The sequence below is a fragment of the Bactrocera oleae genome, chromosome 5 (assembly GCF_042242935.1).
Source record: "Bactrocera oleae isolate idBacOlea1 chromosome 5, idBacOlea1, whole genome shotgun sequence".
Lineage (NCBI taxonomy): Eukaryota > Metazoa > Arthropoda > Insecta > Diptera > Tephritidae > Bactrocera > Bactrocera oleae.
In genome coordinates, this window is record NC_091539.1 from 6,005,494 (window position 1) to 6,018,956 (window position 13,463).

The window sequence follows — 13,463 nt, forward strand, 5'->3', positions numbered from 1 at the left end:
AATAACACTAAAAAACCACTTTAATTTAAAACTTAATTATAATATTCTTTGTAATTTTTTTTTTTTTTAATTTTGTTTATATACAATAAGAAATGTGAGAAAAATTTTAAATTTCTGTATATAATATAAATTAATATAATTTTTGACCAATGAAGGAACATTTTTTTTTGAAAAGTGAAAACTTTTTTGCTGTTGCTTTCAATATTTGAATTTCATTTTATTTAATGTAGTCAATTTTTAAATTTGTTAAATGTTCATGAGAAAAAAAAATTATTTGAATTACAAAAAAATTTACAAATTTTTTATATGTACAAGTATGTAAGTAAATTCGAAAATTTTATAATTTTATCAATTTAGAAATCAAATATTGCAGCTTTTTACAAGAATAACAGCATTTTTACTTTCGAAAAGTTTCGGGGAGATACACTAAAGCTCGTCTCTGTTTATTTTCATTGGCTCTTAAAATTAAAAAAAATGTCAAAATTTTTAAAGCTATAAATTTTTCTATAAAATTTTTGATTAAATATTTTTTGTATTTTTTTTTTTATTTTATAATTTTCAAAAATTCCTCAGTAAAATTTTATTTTTTTATTTAATGTATATTACACATTATTATTTTCGGTATTTAAATCGAATTTTTTTGATTCCGATTCCGTCAACAAAAATCATTCATAATAGTAATATTACTAAAATATATATTTTTAAGTTAATTAACTTTTTTTTATTTTTTTTTTTGTTTTTTTTTTGAGAGTTTATTATGAGCTAAGAATTTACATATAATTTTATTGAAATTATTTTAATTTTTTTTTTAAAGAGACTAAGTAAAATTTTGAAATGTTTATATTTATTTCTTGAAATTTATTAAATGTATAATTTTTTATATTTTGATTATATATTTTTACTCTTTCTTACAAATTTTGACTTTGTGCCAAAGTTATAATAGTCAACCGTGCCTGCGCGGTATAGTTTTCACTGCGCGTTTATTGCATATGAAGGTTAAGGGTATAACTGTATTAGAAGGCTAACCGTGATGGTAATAGCAAAGCTAAATATTTGCAAGCACATAAAAAATGAAGTAGCACAAAACCCAAAAAAGCAAAACAAAAAAAGTAACATCAACACCAATTACCAGCGCAAATCGAGATATATAACACTTATATGCGCGTGTGTATATATGTAAGTACAAACGATTATAAACCCATTGTTTTTGGCTATATCTACAGTCTATAGTTCACTTAGATCTTATGTACTACTGTTGCTTTTTTATTTCGTGGATTTCAACTTCAAATGCACGACACGTCGCGCAGCGCGTCAATGGCCAATAACTGAGTGCGTGTCGCAGTGCTCAATAAAAAATTAAATAAAATTAAAATGAGTTAAAGTACCACAAGTAGTAAATGACCAGAGAAGGGTTTGCAACAAGAGAAAAAAACTTAAAAGAAAAAAATGTAAAAATAATAATTTTAATTCAATACAAAATTTTAACTAAAAAAAATTTTTAAAAGCTAATAAAATTTACTAAAAAAATCAGAAAAAACTTCAAAATATTTAAAAAAGAATAGATAAAATATGAACATAAAAAAATTAATACGCACAATTTAATAATAATTATAATAAAAAAATAAGAAAATTATAATAGAAAATCTTAAAAAATTATGAAAAATATATTATAAAAAAAATTATAAAAAAGTTTATTTAAAATTTAATAATTTTCACATTAAAATATTCTGATTGTTCTCTATTTTTTTAATTTTCTCTAACATTGTCAACGCAAATTATTATACTTTTTAAAAAAAAATTTAGCGCACACCAGACAGCTCTGCCGCTTGTGATAGGAATGCAACGCACATGCACAAGCGTACATAGTCACATACATGCAATTACATACATATATATATGTATATGTACATAGCATATGCCCATATACGATTTTTAATTGCCAAATGCGCAGCCTGTTCGACCAGTTTTACCGCCTTGCTTGTTTGCTTGCCTATTCTTGATGCAACAATTGTTGTTTTTTATTTTGCTGCATTTAATTCTTGTTGTGTTGCAAAACGTTCAGGCCCCTCCCTAAGGTCGTCTGCTGCTGCCACCCAACCACAACCAGTTTGCGATCAGGAGACGCCATTCGGCCGGCACTAGCATGCACTTAGGCAAGTCAAAGAAGTTAAATGCATTCTATATGCTCTTAATAGTGTCGTTATTGTTATTGTTGCTCTTGCACTTTGTGTTCCTACATTGTTGGTGCATTACATATAAAGCGTTTTGCGATTTCAATTATAATACATTCTGTCCAAAGTTTATAATATAGATAACTGCCTGTTGTTGTATTTATTATTGTACCATAAATATTATTATTGTTGTCGATATGTTATTAATTTTTATTACTACCACTTTTATTAATTTCTGCATTGATTTTAATGTTTCAATTTTTAATTTTACAACGTATTACATAATTTGTTGTTGTAATTTGTTTATATTTAATTTAATTTATAGTTTCTATTTTAATTTTAAAAATCGACTTTAATACTATACTCTCTTCTTCTTCTATCGTCTATCTTTGTCCTCTCTCTTTCTCTGTCGCACATATTTTCAACTATGGCTCCGTTTTCTCACTATCTCTCTCGCTGTACCCACTGTTTTCAACTAATTTTTTTCAAAATTACAGCAGTTTGAATATATTTTTTATATTTGTTTTTATTAGAATTTTTCTCTCTTTTAACCATTTTTTTATACTCTCAACCTGTTGCTACAGAGTATAATAGTTTTGTTCACCTAACGGTTGTTTGTATCAGCTGAAACAAATCGAGTTAGATATAGGGTTATGTATAATATATATAAATGATCAGGATGAAGAGACGAGTTGAAATCCTGTTGACTGTCTGTCCGTCCGTCTGTGCGTCCGCGCAAGCTGTAACTTGAGTAAAAATTGAGATATCTTCATGAAACTTGGTACACATGTTTCTTGGCACCGTAAAACGGTTGGTATTATAGATATAGATGGGCGTAATTGGACCACTGCCACGCCCACAAAACGTCATTAATCAAAAACAAATAAATTGCCATAACTAAGCTCCACAATAAGATATAATACACAGGATCAAATTAGAGAGGGGCATCTGCAGTTAAAATTTTTTTTAAAAAGTGGGTGTGGTCCCGCCCCCTTATAGGTTTAACGTGCATATTTCCTAAACCGCTAAAGCTATAATAACAAAATTCGCTGAGAACAAATGCCTTTAGCACTTCTATCGGGTGACAACCCCGCCCACTCCCCATATAACGGTACTGTTAAAAACTAAACACGTTCAAAACAAACAAAGTTCAATATTAGACAGTGGGCGTGGCACCATCCACTTTTAAGGGAAAACCCATATCTTGTCATCTGCTTAACCGAATTCGGTACATAACATTCTTTTCATATCTATTAAAACTCAGATTATTTAACTTTAAACTTTTTTTTATTTTTTTTATTTTTTGTAATTTTAATTTTCCTCTCTTTTACACTTCCTTTTTTCTATAGCTTACTTAAAACACCTTAACTATTTTTATCAAAATTACAAAATTAATTATTTTGAAATAAATACATTTTTTTTTGCCAATTCACACGAACTTCTCAGATATACATATGTGACTATGTATTTGTCAGGTACTCATCGAAGAAATAATGTTCGGCAAAGAAAATGTATCCGAAATGACTAGACTGATTAACAAATTTCATACCGTCTACTTGGTATATCAGTCAGTTAATGATTGCATGAATCTGTTTCTTAATAATAATTTTAATATTTTATGCCACTCTAAAGGCTTCCACACAAAAAGAGTTTTTTCCTACTACAACAATGCTTTTGGTTATTCGGATTGGAGATAGTTTTGAGCAGAAAAAACTTTCTCACCGCCAACCACCATTTATCGGAGGTTCTCCTTGCGATGGGCTACGGGATCAAGGTGAGCCAAAATTTTTCAAAAAGAATCACCAATTATTAAAACACATTAAATTCTGTACATTCACATTATTTTTACTTATTCATTAAACAAAATCGCATTTAAAAAAAAATTACGAAAGTTCGTTTAAAAAATCCTCTTAAAAATTCGCAACACAGGCTTCAAATCACTTTTGGAGAAGGGTCGAAGAAGGGTGTTATGACTCTACAAGTCCAAAGTCTTTAATAAGTCTATATCTACATAGGTAGACCATAGAAACCTACGGTTCAAGAGATCAACTCGAGAAAATAACTATATTGAGAAATAGTTTGGATTGAGAGATCAATCAAGTTTTATTTAATCACAAATATTTTCCTCAAAACAAGTTCATGACGTTGGCAACCCTAAACGACAACCGGTATATAATTTCCTGCATATTTCTCCATATTCGAACAAAATCACTAACCAAAGCCTAACACAAAGATAATGAGCGAGCTATGTGCAATAGCAGTGCAGCTGAGAGCGTCTATGGGTGAGTAGTATAGGGAGAGCGCGCGAAACAACACAATATATGTATGTATAGTAGTGGGTGAAGTGAGTGTGCAAGCAAGAGATGGGTGGGTAGAAATGCACATATGCCTCGCTAAGGTCAAGATCGTTCATTGACCAAAAGTTGGTCCAGCACTGCTGCTGCTGCTTGTGTGCTATTGCAAAGAGAAGTTAGTCTTATTGCTGTTATTTTTGTTGTTGTAATCTGCTTCACGCTACGGCAGCGCATTGGAGACACAACAACACAAACCCTCACAAAACTGCGGATTCTTCCTTTTCGGTGAAGTGATAAGTTTCTGTTAGCTTTAGAGCGCTACTCACGTTGTTGTAATTGTTTTTGTTGTTTGCGCTCGCGTTTCTTTTCACTGAATTTTGTTTATTTTTTTCTTGATTATTTTATAACATATACTCGTTGGATTTTGCTGGAATGTCTTGAGCAACAACACTCGCGCGCTTGCATTTGACTATCAGCACGCGCATATATACAACAACATATTTGCAGCAACAACAATAACAAGCAGTAAGTGTTAGCACAAAAATGTGCAGTAATAACAAAACAAGCGCCATGAACGCTGAGAATATGCTCGGAAACAGCGAAACACAAAAAAAAAATTATTTTAAATATACTTACATACATATCGTATATGTATATTTATGTATATGTAAATATGTACATGTATGTATATATGTAATCACATGTGATCGTGTTGTCTTTGCTGTTTGTGGTCATTAATCTCTGGTTTGTGGAGCAGTAAACACATGGTATTGCCACGAGACTGTAGTATATACTGTTTGTATGTATATATGTGAGTGAAAAAATTATTGTTGTTGTATATTATGTACACATATTTTAATTTCCGCAACTTCTCAATTCACGAAATTGAACTTTGACTGCTCTAGAGTCACTCAAGAGTTATTTTTGTGCGTTGTGGTGTGAAACCCGGGACGGAATTCAAACCTAGCTGAAATGGTGAAGACACCTAGATAAAAGCAAATTACTCATAAATAAGTATATATCAACTGCATTCACTTTACCGAAAAGTTGACATGAAATATCCGACATCTCGAGATGACCAGAAACGAATAGGAGCACTCCACTACTTTGCAGGAATGATTGGTAACAACACATTACATACAGTTCCTACACACGCTGAGTTTTAGAGCCGCCAAATCAGTAATTTAAGCAAACCAAGAAGGTATGTAAAATTGCGAGTAAAAGGCTCCCGAGCGTAAACTTAAAAATTCAACCGTACATAGTTTTCGGAGAATCTCGACCACCAACAACTTAGGTGTAAATTTACAAAATCATAAAAAACCTATTAGTGAAGTCTAAAGCTTGAAGCTTCCCATATAAGAACTTCCAGCTGCGGCCTACTAAAAAAGATCATGATCTTACAGAAAATTAGTACTGATGGCTTAACTCGAAAAACCAGCTTTTAAGTCAAAAGCACCCAAGTCAAAAGTTTCCTAATCAAAAGCTTTTACCCACTCAGTAATCAGCCGTCAGAGACAATCGTACGCTAAGAACTTATTTTCCACCTTTTGAGCGGCTTATTAGACTGCTTGCATAACTAACCACTAACCGAACGCTGTAAGGTCTAAAAGTCCTATCCAGACAACTCCAGTTACGTTCGTCAAAACCCATTCAGGCCTTTTTTCGCGCTAGACGAATAGTTGGCAGCATATTGACTTTCTTAATTGAATTTGTCAACATTGATGTCAAAAAACTCCCAAATCAAAGCGCTTACTCACTCAGAAAATTGTTGAAGAAAAAACTTATTTCCCACCTTTTGAGATCGTAGTTAGAAGGCTTACACAATTCACCATTAAGCGAACTTTAGCAAGTCTGGAAGTTCTCTCCACAGTTCTGCAATTACGATCTTCAAAACCGACTCTGGATGGTTTTGCGCAGAACACTGAGAAGCCCACTTAAGATTTTCAAAGGCGTTTCAAAATTTTTGAATTTCCTAACTTAACAACTGCAGTCGCCAAGACAAGCTAACGCACCAAAGAGCAAAGTTGGTAGTGGAATCCCAAAAAACTCATGTAAGAGTGAGTATTGCATTTAGACTATATTTATTAACTATTTCAGGTCAAAAAGTCGCCAATGGTTATGCCGCACTAATTAGTGGGTAGTTCAACCGAAAAACGTGAAAAGATAACGACAGTATATTCAAGAAATAAAGTAGGTAACAGAGAAATCTGATGTTAGATTAGATAGATAGGAGATTATTAAAGATCAAAGGTCAAACGACTATTACTGATTCGAACTGAATAGATATTCGTATGACTTACCAGCGCTGAGAGATCAGGTATACCATAGTTGGACTTGAGCTAGAACTTGAGGCTCCATCGCCACACTAAGACAAAAACTAGAATAAAAAGACATTTTATTGTAATTTGTTCATAGAGCACACAGAGTACAGCAAGGGGGTCAAAAGAAGACAGTTGCCACGACAGTCGAGTCTACAGTATCGGAATTCATCCGGATGCAATGCGGTAGCATACCTCCAAATTAGTTGGAGAATATTTTGTGCCTAAACAACAACAATAGCAGTACAAAGGAAACGTAGATATCTAAGCATATAAATATCGGAAAAAATACAAGTAATTGAAGAGGAAGAATGAAGGTCAAAAATTTTGGTTTATGTTGAGAGCACTGAAGACTTCAACGAAGACGCTGGAACAAGCTGAAACCTCAAGTAGTGGACATACAGCAGGTGGCAGGTGGCATGTGGAAAAGTTCTTTTCAGGCGATTACTCAACTTTGGACACAAAGGCATGCAAATATGTATATAATGTACATATGTATGCATGTACGAGTATGTACGAGTATGTAATTCACGACCCGCGAAGCTTAAATAAATAATCTACAAGCATTGTGACTTCAATTTGTACAGAAATCTCGTTTAAGAGCAAATATACGCACAAAAAGCATCCGGTCATTCAATTTAAATTATACAGTTATTACCTACAACTGGCAATTGTTGCTGCTGCTGTTGCATGAGCAAGAGATTTGTTGCATGCACTTAGATATGTATTATGTAGGGTATATACATACATATGTATGTATGTAGTAAATAATATAGTAGAATTATTAATAATTATGCAATGTTGCATGTTAGTATACAAGAGTCTTGTATATACATATCTACATATTTATATAGAGTAAGTAACATATATTTATGTATGTACGAGTATGTATGTATGTTGTGCCGCACACATCATGTCAACACACTCCAAAGTGGCTGATATCTAGTGTGATAAGCTAAAATTGTTTTACAAATAAAACTATTTACTTAAGTACATACATATATGCGCAATTTTTTTCTTAGTGATGTTGTAGATATGGTTTAGGCGTATACTTATTTAACTATGAGTACTTAATGATAGGCGTAATGATAAAGTGAGCGATATATGGTATACATATGTAAGTACACACATTCACCTAATGTTGACGTTAGAGCTGACAGTCCCGAATATGAAAATGTAAGAAAATCGGTATCCCGAAATAAATATATTGCAGTCCCGAAATTTCGGGATTGCAAGTTAAAACAAAGCTGATTTTATAGATAGTAGTTAAATTAACATTACTTAAGAAAACATCAAAATTAATTTTCTGTTATATATACATACTACATACATATGTACATATATGTATACTCATAAAATTATTGTTGAACCAGAGTTGACAGTGCCGAAAATGAAAATGTTGAAAAAAGTTCTGATGCAATTGTATATTTCAATCATTTTTATATACATTAGAGCAAATCGAGATCCCGAAATAAATATATGGTAGTCCCGAAATTTCGGGATTGAAAATTTAGGTATTAGTGATAAAAACTGAAGTAGTTAAATTAACAATACTCAAGAAAATATCAAAATTAATTAAATTTTATTTTATTTATACTCATAAAATAAATAAATAAATGTTGAACCAGGGTTGACAGTGCCGAAAATGAAAATGTTCAAAAAAGTAGTATTACAATTTTACATTTCATAACTTTTTAAATACATGTGAGATAGTCGAAGTGCCAAAATAAAAATCTGAAAAGCATAGCAACAACAAAAAATCGTCAAGCTCAAGGCTTTGGATAGCTTGGAGATTTGCTGTCAATAAAACCATGCTATAAATAATTTTTTTTTTTTTGCAAATGTTGATAATTAGCGACATAGTATTTGCACACCCCGTTATATATATAGTACATGTTGATAATTTTTTAATTTTATTTTTCATGCGTAGCGAAGATTTCCATAAAGTTAATTGCTCTCAGAGCACACACATACGAACACACCAACCTCTTAATGTTTCTTTAATTTGATATTTCTTATTATATCTGTGATTAATAAGTTCTACACCTGAGGCTGATAGTCAGTTTCGCGGCGATAGTACGAGTTGCGCTGATAAGATCAACATATGAGCAAATACGATATTTTCAAGTTTTTTTGGTTTTTTTTTGCTTGGCAGTATTGTCGCTTGCGTACGATAAGCGAACCAGATATCTGCTAAGTCGCCATGTGCTTAGTGTTTTAGCACTCTACCCCGATCTGAAGCGAGCCCTAAAGGTGATCCAGCTACAGCGTGATATACACGAGCGAACTGCGTTAAATGATATGATTATGGTTTATGTCTGTAAGAGACTGACTGACTACAGCGTCGATAAGTAAGTAGATTGATAACAGCGCTAGAAATAAACTTAAGAAAACCATTGAAAGTTGCTTTCAAATACTTTAAATACATATTCCCGAAGCTAAAAAGTAGAACATATGTACGATCTTCGACTTTAGGAAGATGATGGCAAGAGTTATTTTTAAAAACGAACACACATAGATGGAAGATAAATCCTACCCCCTCGCCTTCGAATCCTTTCTTGCCAACTGAGACTAAAACACAATATATAGACCGGTATAATGTCCGAAGAAATGGTTTAGATCGGACTAATATAGCATATAGCTACCATAGGAACTGATCGGTCAAAATACAGTCGTTGTATGAAACAATTGTTTAGTTGACGGTATATCTTGACGAAATTTTGGCATGTAGTATGATTTAAGGCAACCTTACAATATCTAAAGAATTGTTCAGTTTGGAGTACTATAGCGTATAGCTGCCATACAAACTGACCGCTCCACCTTTAAAGGGTATTAAAGCTTCGATGTAGCCGAAGCTAACGTATTTTTTCATGTTTCTATTTATTTTTATTTTTTATTACATATTTTATTTATTTTCATATTTATTTATTTATTTTTATAATTATTTAGTTTTTTATATTTATTTTTTTATATTTATTTTTTATATTTGAATTTTTTATTTATTTATTTTTTTTTTGATATATAATTTTTTGTTGTTTATTTGTTTTATTATTATTTTTGTTTTTTTTTATTGTTTATTAATTTTATTTTTTATTCATAAAGCTTTTATATTTATTAATTTTTTTATTATTTAATTTCTTAAAACAATTTCATCTAACATTATTTATTTGATTTTAAAATATTTAATTTTTTGTCTTTTTATTTACTTTTATTAATTTTTTTTGACGTTTATTTATTTTGTTAATTATTTCTTATTCACTGCTTTATTTTTTTTTTTATATATATTAATTTTTTTAATATGTTATTTCTTAAAACAATTTCTACTAACTTTATTTATTTTATTTTAAATTATTTCATTTTTGTCTTTTTATTTACTTTTATTAATTTTCTGTCGTTTATTTATTTATTATTTACTAATTTTTTTTTATTTCTAATTAATTTTTTTTTATTATTTATTTATTTTGGAGTTTTTTTATTTTTTATTTATGTTTATTATTCTTATTTTTTATTTTAAATATTTTTTATTGTTCATTAATGTTATTCTTTATTCATTAAGCTTTTACATTTTTTATTTCTTATACAATTTCATTTAACTTTATTTAATTTTATTTATATTATTTTAAATTATTTCATTTTTGTCTTTTTATTTACTTTTATCAATTTTCCTGTCGTTTATGAATTTGATTACTAATTTTTGATTTACTGATTTATTTTTCTGTATTCTAATTTATTAATTTTTTTAATTTATAAATTTTTTTTTTCTTTATTTTTTTTTATATGATTTCATTTTTTCATTGTTTATTATTTTAATTTTTTTATTCATTATTAATTTTATTTTTTATTTTTGTTTTGAATTTTTTTTGTTTTTTGCATTTTTATGTTTTTATTGTTTTATACAATTGCATTAACCTTTATTAAATTGTTTTATATTATTTTAAATTGTTTAATTTTTGTGTTTTTATTTACTTTTATTAATTTTCCTGTGGTTTATTAATTTGATTACATATTTTTTATTTACTTATTACTTTTATTTATTTATTTTTTTTTATATGTTTTTATTTTTTCATTGTTTATTATTTTAATTTTTGTATCATTTTTTTATTCATTATTAATTTTTTATTTTTATTTTTTTTTTAATTAAATTTTTTTTTTTTTTTGGTTTTTTATTTTTTCATAAAATTCCATTTAACTTACTCTAATTTCATTTATATTTTTTAGTACATATTTCCTGGCACAAATACTCTGCTTTTACACACTTATATCACACATTGACATTTGCAAATTTTTTAATTTAGATTTCCACGTTTTATTCATTACTCTGCCTCCTTTTTGCGGCTAACACTTGTTCTTCATAATTCATTGATAAGGTGGCGGCGATCTCTCAACCGCAACAATTGCTTTTGAATACGTAAATACATACATATGTAAGTATGTGCACATGCATATATGTATGGTATGTATGTATTTATATGCTTATGCTCTTTGTTGTACTCTCATTGATTTCGTATTAAGCAGCGACTTTACAGAGCAACACCCGCGGTCGGTGCGGTTGGGTATGGCATTTTTAACAAATTTACATATTTACACATGCAAATGTATATACATATGTATGTACATATATGCATATATTTACATTTTTACAGCAGACTAGTCGCTAGTGCTGCTAAGGTAGCTGAGCTGAGATGTCATACGCGTTGCAAATCAGCATTACAGCTATACAAAAATACATACATACATACATACATATGTATGTATGTACATAAGTGCATACGTGCATGCATTTATGTAGTATATAATATATGTATGTATATTAACAATATAAAAATGCATGTGTATGCATAGTGCATCTGCGGCTATCTATGCGATACATGCGCGCTTACACGCAAACATACAGACATGTATATGCACATTAATACATGTTTGTATGTATGCATGCGTGCGTTTGTATGTATCTATGTTAAAGTGCATGTGCATGCAATTGTTTGCTTGTATATAGTCGTATGTACATACCATATATTTATGGCATATATGTATATCGCTTTTTATGTACATATGTATGCACCGCACTTGCACATTTGTTTGTCTTTTTCCTTCTTTTTTTTATTTATGTACATTTCATTTGATTAACATGAGTATTTTTATTAATTTTTATAAATCATTGTTGTTTTTGGTCGCCTATCATCGTTGTCGTCGTCTTGAGTCGCTGATTGTTTGTTTGTTCTTATTGTATGCGCTGCTGTTGTTGTTGTTGTTGCTGTTGTACGTGTTATCGCAACACCCCGTCTATGTACAATCCGATTCATTCTTCGTCCATTAAATCCAATTAATCCCTGATGTGGTATCCCTCATAAATGTGCTCCATGCGAAATCCAAACACACACATATACACACATAGAGTTATGTATATGATCATGTATGTACAAAGCCAAATCCCGGCTTATCAAAAGTCATACGGTACTACGTACAGCAACAAACAAATACATAAACACATGCACATATATTTACATATGTATAAACAAAACGATCTCTATTAAGTAAAACCAAAAAAAATGTATATATGTTTACAGTAGTATATATGCAAAATAGTAGTTATTTACTTTTTATATAAACGCACTTAATTCCCACAACACAATTTTGTTTATTTATTTAATTATATACGTATATATGTATATGAAAAAATTAAATATATTTTTGTTTTTGTTTCTGTTTAATTGCACACAACTTCTTCGACACCGTACGGTTTTTATTAAAATAAAAATTTAATTGTAATTTTTTACATTAAATTCTTTTTGTAATTTTCTTTAGCACTCATATTATAGAGCTGTACATATATATTAACATACACAAAAGCACAAATATATTCTAACTAGATGTATATATATGAACGAACAACCGCCTTCGATAACACCAACTCATTCGAAATGCAAAAACGCACTAATTCCACCCATTCGTTGGACCGCCTTTCGCACTGAAAACCGAATGAAAACTTATTCGAACTTTCGTACATAAAAACACACATACAAACATACATACATATACATATAGTAGCAGAGCAAAGATCGTAACACGAACAATGTGATGCAAAATGTGCTTGAGCTCGTAAACGCAGAGCGAACTTTCAAAGAGCGTGAAGATCACTGAGTACAAAGAACGTTAAATGCATAAAGAGAGCGATCCAAGCAAGAGCGTAAAGCGCATAATACAGAACCGTAGATACCCGCCAGTTCGATTCATCACTAATAACACTAGTGAGTTCACTGGCTACTGTTAACCCACACTGGTTACCCATCAGATTACTGGCAATGGAGTTCACCCATGTATTTAACATACGATGTCATTGACGATATCCAGTTAACACTATTCACTAGCTACTTCACCACTTATCACTTATTCCTAGCTATCTCACTACCTTTGCTATATTACACTTCTTACTTCAATACCTACCACTCGCCATATTTTACCACTTACTTCATTACTTACTACTTGCCATATGTCACCACCGACTTTATTACCTACCACTTGCCATATTTCACCACCGACTTTATTACCTACCACTTGCCATATTTCACCACCTACTTCACTCTCTACCACTTGCCATATTTCACCACCAATTTCACTACCTACCACTTGCCATATTTCACCACCTGCTTTATTACCTACCATTTGTCATATTTCACCAC

The 13,463-nt window shown here is 30.3% G+C and overlaps 1 protein-coding gene across 1 annotated transcript in view; it reads right to left on the reverse strand.

The window, feature by feature from the left end:
* Pde9 (phosphodiesterase 9) overlaps positions 1–13,029 on the reverse strand; it is a 187,535-nt gene extending 174,506 nt beyond the window's left edge. The window contains exon 1 of the mRNA XM_036359671.2: positions 12,381–13,029. The gene's annotated coding sequence lies outside the window, so the exon portion shown is untranslated. The remainder of the gene's footprint in view (positions 1–12,380) is intronic.
* Positions 13,030–13,463: the final 434 nt, after the last annotated feature.